The sequence below is a fragment of the Gossypium hirsutum genome, chromosome D08, assembly GCF_007990345.1.
Source record: "Gossypium hirsutum isolate 1008001.06 chromosome D08, Gossypium_hirsutum_v2.1, whole genome shotgun sequence".
NCBI classification, from domain to species: Eukaryota; Viridiplantae; Streptophyta; class Magnoliopsida; order Malvales; family Malvaceae; genus Gossypium; species Gossypium hirsutum.
In genome coordinates, this window is record NC_053444.1 from 33845226 (window position 1) to 33853436 (window position 8211).

Here is an 8211-nt window from a genome sequence, read left to right on the forward strand (position 1 = left end):
CTAGTACACAGATTGGGCAGTGTCTGGAAAATAAATTTTATAAGGGGTTAAAGTCAGTTAACACCTCGTGTTCGACTCCGGTGTCGGTTTCGGGTTCGGGGTGTTACATTTGATTGGTATCAGAGCCAGGTTTAGTCGGTTCTAGGACTACCATAGCGCGTATGAGTCTAGCTATACATGCCGAATGTTAATGTTTAAATGTGTGATGACTTCTGACGGTTGAAATGTTTTTGTTTTGATTAGTAAATGGACCCCGGTGAAGAAAGAACCCTAGCGGATGACGTTGAGAGCGTAGCGGCTGCTCCTGCACAAGGGACGCCGCCTGTTGAACCTCAGTCATCTGCGAATAATCAAGGTGAGGGGGCTAAACAAGCCTTCTTTACCATGATGAATGAGTGGGTCGCGCAATATGCCCGAACCAACCCGGCTGTCCAACAATTCCCAAATTTGAATAATCCACCCCAAGAGCCTGTAATGCCATCAGTCGCTGATCCTGTGAGGCTGAGTAAGCCACCTGTAGACTTGATTAGGAAGCGTGGGGCCGAGGAGTTCAAGGCCATAGTAACTGATGATGCCGAAAGGGCCGAGTTCTGGCTTGATAACACCATTCGGGTGTTCGATGAATTGTCATGCACACCCGACGAATGTCTAAAATGTGCTGTATCTTTGTTGCGAGACTCAGCCTACTATTGGTGGAGGACCTTGATTTCCATAGTCCCGAACGAGCGAGTAACTTGGGACTTCTTTCAAACGGAATTCCGAAAGAATTTTATTAGCCAACGGTTCATTGATTAGAAGCGTAAGGAGTTCTTGGAACTCAAGCAAGGCCGTATGACTGTATCTGAATACGAACATGAATTCGTAAGACTCAGTAGGTATGCCCGGGAGTGTGTAGCTGATGAGGTTACTATGTGCAAAAGATTCGAGGAAGGATTGAATGAAGATTTAAAGCTACTAATGGGTATTTTGGAAATAAAAGAATTCGTAACACTAGTCGAACGAGCCTACAAGGCGGAAGAACTTGGAAAGGAGAAGAGGAAGGCTGAATTTGAAGCTAGAGATTATCGTAAAAGATCGACGGGTAAAGCTTCGTTCTCAGCTGTAAAGAAGTTCAGGGAGGACATTAATAAGTCGAGGGCGACTGCGGGAATTTCCATCAGGGCAAGACCATCGATGGGCTCCCGAGCTACTTCGGTAGCTAGTGTGGGCAATAATCGTCACGAGAAACCTGAATGTCCCCAATGTGGAAGACGACACCTAGGTGAATGTTGGGGCAAGTCTACTAGCAGGGCCTGTTACGGATGCGGTTCGAAGGACCACTTCATTAGAGATTGCACGGAGCTGGATGAGAAGAATAAGATTCAAGGTGCAAGACCTAGTGGAGTGACATCTAGAGGTAGACCACCGAGAATTTTAGGAGGCAGGGGTGGTAGTCAGAGGGGGGCCTCTGATACGGCCGATCGAGCGAGAACCGTACTCCTGCTAGAGCATATGCCATTCGCGCACGAGAGGAGGCATCCTCCCCCGACGTCATCACTGGTACCTTCATTCTCTTTGATACTAATGTGATTGCATTGATTGACCCTGGTTCTACTCATTCATATGTATGCGAAACCTTAGCAACCAGTAAGACTCTACCTGTTGAGTCTACTGAGCTCGTAATTCGAGTATCAAACCCTTTGGGTCAATGCGTACTTGTTGATAAAGTGTGTAAGAGATGCCCTCTAATAATCCGAGAATCCTGTTTTCCGGCCGATTTGATGCTTTTGCCATTCGACGAGTTTGATGTTATTCTTGGTTTGGATTGGTTAACCGCGCATGATGCAGTTGTGAATTGCAAAAGCAAGACTATCGATTTGAGGTGCGCAAATAACGAAATAATCCGAGTTGAGTCTGCGGACTTAAGGGGGTTGCCAGCTGTAATATCAGCAATGTTGGCCCAGAAATATGTAAGGAAAGGGTGCGAAGCATACCTCGCGTATGTACTTGATGACAAGGAGTTAGAAAAGAAACCCGAATCGGTGCCGGTGGTTTGTGAATCCCGGATGTTTTTCCTGAAGAGTTACCGGGTTTGCCACCTGTTCGGGAGGTAGAGTTTGGTATTGAGCTTGTACCTGGAACTACGCCAATTTCGATCGCTCCGTATCGTATGGCACTAACCGAGTTAAAAGAGTTGAAAGCTCAGTTGCAAGAATTGACGGATAGAGGTTTCGCTCGACCGAGTTTCTCACCTTGGGGTGCACCAGTATTGTTCGTGAAAAAGAAGGACGGAACCATGAGGTTGTGCATTGACTATCGTCAACTGAATAAAGTGACGATAAAGAATAAGTATCCGTTACCGCGTATTGATGATCTGTTCGATCAATTAAAGGGAGCATCGGTGTTTTCAAAGATAGATTTGAGATCGGGTTATTATCAGTTGCGGATTCGAGATTCGGACGTACCCAAAACTGCTTTCAGAACGAGGTACGGTCACTACGAGTTCTTAGTGATGCCGTTTGGGCTCACTAATGCCCCTGCGGTGTTTATGGATTTGATGAATCGGATCTTCAGGCCGTATTTGGATCGGTTCGTAGTTGTGTTTATTGATGACATCTTGGTCTATTCAAGAGATGAGACCGAACATGCTGAGCATCTGAGGCTAGTGTTGCAAATTTTGCGGGATAAGCAGTTATATGCTAAGTTCAGTAAGTGTGAGTTCTGGTTAAGAGAGGTTAGCTTCTTGGGTCATGTGGTATCCGCATCGGGTATTCGAGTTGACCCGAGCAAAATTTCAGCCATACTTAACTGGAAGCCTCCGAGAAATGTTACCGAAGTCCGGAGCTTTCTAGGGCTCGCCGGTTATTACCGACGATTTGTCAAAGGTTTCTCGATGATAGCCACACCAATGACGAAGCTACTTCAAAAGGATGTTAAGTTCGAATGGACGGAGAAATGTCAGAAAAGCTTCAATCAACTGAAAACTTATTTGACTGAAGCTCCAATTTTGGTGCAACCCGAATCGGGTAAAGAGTTTGTCATTTATAGTGACGCATCCCTACTTGGGTTGGGTTGCGTATTGATGCAAGAAGGTCGAGTTGTGGCCTATGCGTCGAGACAATTGAAGCCACACGAGAGAAATTATCCGACCCATGATCTCGAACTAGCCGCCATTGTGTTTGCATTGAAAATATGGCGACATTATTTGTTTGGTGAGAAGTGCCATGTGTTTTCGGATCACAAAAGTCTCAAATATTTGATGACTCAACGAGACTTGAATCTGCGACAAAGACGTTGGCTTGAGTTGTTGAAAGATTATGAGCTTGTCATTGATTACCACCCGGGAAAGGCTAATGTGGTTGCGGACGCCTTAAGCCGGAAATCACTGTTTGCTTTGCGAGCGATGAATGTACACTTGTCTGTTCTACCTGACAATGTGTTAGTAGCTGAATTAAAAGCCAAACCATTATTGACTCATCAAATTCGTGAAGCTCAGAAAGTCGATGATGAATTGGTTGCAAAACGAGCTGAGTGTGTTCCGAACAAGGAATCGGAGTTTCAGATTGATGATGATGGTTGTTTGAGGTTTAGAAGTCGTTTGTGTGTTCCAAGGAATTCGAAACTCATTCCGATGATTCTGAACGAAGCCCATTGTAGCCGAATGTCAATTCACCCGGGGAGCACGAAAATGTACAACGACTTGAAACGTCGGTTTTGGTGGCATGGTATGAAACGAGACATCTCCGACTTTGTTTCGAGATGTTTAATATGTCAACAAGTGAAAGCGGAACATCAAGTGCCTTCAGGGTTACTTCAGTCGATCATGATACCCGAGTGGAAATGGGACCGAGTCACAATGGACTTTGTGTCCGGACTGCCATTGTCCGCAAGTAAGAAGGATGCGATTTGGGTTGTTGTTGATAGACTGACTAAGTCGGCTCACTTTATCCCCGTGCGTACGGATCTTTCATTGGATAAACTAGCCGAATTGTATGTCTCTCAGATTGTGAGATTCATGGAGTACCTATTTCTATCGTGTCGGATAGAGATCCGAGATTCACCTCACGATTTTGGAAGAAATTGCAAGAAGCTTTGGGTACCAAGCTGCATTTTAGCACCGCTTTTCACCCCCAAACCGATGGTCAATCCGAGCGGATAATTCAGATACTTGAGGATATGTTGAGATGTTGCATCCTCGAGTTCAGTAGTTCATGGGAACGGTATTTACCTTTGATTGAATTCGCTTACAACAATAGTTTTCAATCAAGTATTAAGATGGCACCTTATGAGGCTTTGTACGGTCGTAAATGCCGTACGCCATTGTTTTGGACCGAGCTTGGTGAAAGTAAAATTTTAGAGTTGATTTGATTAAAGATGCCGAACAAAAAGTAAAGGTAATCCGCGAAAGTCTGAAGGTAGCCACAGATCGTCAAAAATCGTATGCGGATTTAAAACGAAAGGACATTGAATATCAGGTGGGAGATAAAGTGTTTCTTAAAGTGTCACCTTGGAAGAAGGTACTCAGATTTGGCCGTAAAGGCAAGTTGAGCTCGAGATTCATTGGGCCGTACGAAATTTCCGAACGAGTGGGGCCGGTTGCATATAGATTGATTTTGCCCCCTGAACTTGAAAGGATGCACGATGTCTTCCATGTTTCAATGCTTCGACGTTATAGATCCGATCCGTCACATGTGATTAATCCCTCAGAAGTTGAAATTCAATCTGACTTGAGCTATGAAGAAGAACCGATTCGTATCCTAGCTCGTGAAGTGAAAGAGTTGCGAAATAAAAGGGTTCCGTTGGTTAAGGTGTTGTGGCTCAAACACGGGATCGAGGAAGCAACCTGGGAACCCGAGAGCTCGATGAAAGAACGATATCCAAACCTATTTACCGGTAAGATTTTCGAGGACGAAAATTTCTTAAGTGAGAGAGAGTTGTGACAGCCCAAAATTGACCCTAGTCGGGAAGTGGTTTCGGGACCGCTAAACTGAGTCACCGAAAGGTTTGAATGTGATGTTTATTGTCTAGAATATGTAATCATGAATGTGTGAAAATTTCAAGCTTCGATTTAGTCGATTGCATGTGAATTTAGTCAATAGGACTTATATGAGAAAATTTTAAAATGTGATAGGTCAATGCATGAGGACCTATTAGTGCATGTGGAAGAAAAAGGGGACTTGCATGTCAAATTCCCCCTCCCTAATATGTAGTGGCCGGCCATGCTATGGGTGGAAACATGTCACCAACATGTTGTGTTAGTGATGTATGGTAAGGAAAATAAAATAATAAGCATGATAATTAAATAATGAAAGGAAGGGTGATGAAAAAAAAAGAAAAAAATAATAATAATGGTCTCATGCATACACCCCATTGCCGTGAGCTAAAGGAAGGAAAAGAAAGGTTTTGTTCATCCTTTTTCAACCTCTTTTGACTGAAAATCCTAAGGAAGAGGATTAGGAGGAAGTTTGGCCATGCATGTGACTAGATTGAGGTATGTTTAATGTTATTCTTTGAGATTCATGTATATTTTAAGTTGTAAGTTCAAAATCTACCTAGCCATGGTTCAAACTTTGTTAAATGATGGAGATGACATTCGGCCATGAATGTTACGTTCTTGGTTGGTATTTTGATGTCTTTGGTGATGAGGTAAGGAGATGGTTGACTTTGGGTGTTTAATAAAAGGGTTTGGATGTGAGAGTGTGTGAGAAGTAGAAATGAGGAGTCTTAGCAACTCCATGAAGGTTCGGCCATGGTAGTTTGAGGATTAGAGATTTTATTTCTTGTTAAAAATTTGATGAATCCTAGTGTGTGAAGTGTTTGAACCAACTAAGGATTAATAGATGCATGGGTACAAAGTAGGAAGAATCGGCTACTATGGTTGACACCAATGCCGAATGTAAAGATGTTATAGTAAATAATGTATGTGATTTGAGTTGATAATGTGAAAAAGGATAATTAGATGTATTATAAATGATATAAAGATTTTAGAAATTATTTTGGTTAGGTGTGTGTATGATTAAGTATATTCGGCAATATACTTAAAGTGAGTACTTGATATTATATGGGAGTATGTATATTCGGCCACATGAGTAAATATATATATGATGTTAAATTTGATTATGTATAATGGGCATTAAGATGTGGAACTTAAGAAATGTAGTCATATGTGGAATTACATGATGCTATAGTTGACATTGTACACACATACATCCATTCGGCCATCAACATGAGTAATTAGTGAGGATGGTTGCCGAATATACAAACATACATAAGCATGTGTAATTGAATTATGAATGTTTAACAAGATGGTTAAACTAGTGAATTATTGATTAAGCTCAAGGAGCTAAAGGAGGAGAATCAAGCAAAGGCAAAGAAAAGATCACTGAGTAGCCGAGTTGGAACCGTCTTACCCAACACAAGGTAAGTCATTAAGCATGTAGTTGGTATTATTTCAAATGGTCATAATGTTTATGTATTGATGCTGAATGGAATGAATAAATATACATATATATATATGCATGTACGTATGTGATGATGAAATTGTTGAATGAAAAGAAAAGAGGTAAGATGTACTGAGTTGTTGATCTCGGCACTAAACGTGCGGGTATAACCATTTATGACCATGAGATTGGCGCTAAGTGCGCAGGATTAAATTGTACAGCACTAAGTGTGCGATTTGACTATGTTGCACTAAGTGTGCGAAATGAATATGATGCACTAAGTGTGCGAATTGACCATGCGGCACTAAGTGTGCGAGTTTGACTATGTAGCACTAAGTGTGCGATTTGATTACGTAGCACTAAGTGTGCGAGTTGATTATATAGCACTGAGTGTGCGGACTCAATATACATTCGTGAATCATTATGGACACTATGTGTGCGACACTATTGAGTCGATCGCGGACAGCGGATCGGGTAAGTGTCTTGAGTACATGGCTAATAGGTGCTATGCCTATACTTGGTGTTGAGCTCGGTAAGTTTGAACCTATGTGACAAATATACTTGAAGTCGTACATAAAATTTATCGTAGGATGGGTGAAAGGCCTTTTAGTCGTTTGATTGTAACGAAAATAAATTGATTTATGAAAATGCTTCAATGTCCTATTGATGAGTATATGGAATGTGAATGCATGAATTGATATGAAACTGAATCGATAGGTTGGAGAAACTATGGTATGGTTCGGTATGGATGGAGTAAATTGCCTCGTTCCATTTTGTTTCCTCTTGTGATAATGTTATTGATGGATGGTAGTGCATTGCTTATGACTTACTGAGTTATAAACTCACTCGGTGTTTCCTTGTCACCCATTATAGGTTGCTTGGACTCATCTATTTTTGCGGGGTCAGGCCGTCATCGAAGTCATCACACCGGATAGCAAGTTTTGGTACTTTCTTCTTAGTTGGCTTAGAAGAACATTTTGGCATGTATAAGCTATTACGTTGTGTTTGAACTTTGGCATGTAAACTTTAAGCCATGCGAAAATGGCACGAATGTTCGATTGAGTTGGATCAAGGGTAGGCATGAAATGGACCTAGTTACTTTCGTAACAGATGCTGGCAGCAGCAGTGTCATGAGATTGAAAAATCACTAAAAATAGTAGGAGTGGAATTAATTGATGAATAAATTATGTAATCGAAGCTCGATGAGTCTGTTTTCATGAGGAAGTAACGAAAAGATCATATGGGCAGTATATTAAGAGATAATCAGATTTTTGTGGGACAGGGCCAGAACGGTTTCTGGATTCCCTGCTCCGACTTTGGAAATTCATTATAAATTAACCAGAGATAATTAGGGGTCGTACCATATATGTACAGATTCCTCTCTGAGTCTAGTTTTCATAGAAACAAACGGCATCAGTATTGAAGCCCCGTGCAGGGAGATATCCAAGTCGTAATGGCCAAAGGTCAGTGTAGTCGACCCCTACAACATGGGAGACTTTGACTAATAAACTGTACTAATTGGCCCGACCAAAAATTCTAGAAAAAAATACATAGATGGGCACATGAGTCTAGTTTCTGGGAAAAATTACGAAACTGATTTTTGAGTTACGAAACTCAAGATATGATTTCTAAAACGACTAGTACACAGATTGGGCAGTGTCTGGAAAATAAATTTTATAAGGGGTTAAAGTCAGTTAACACCTCGTGTTCGACTCCGGTGTCGGTTTCGGGTTCGGGTGTTACACTGTGTGTCCCCTATATGTTCCAAAGGGTTGCAAGTCAGGCTGTTACA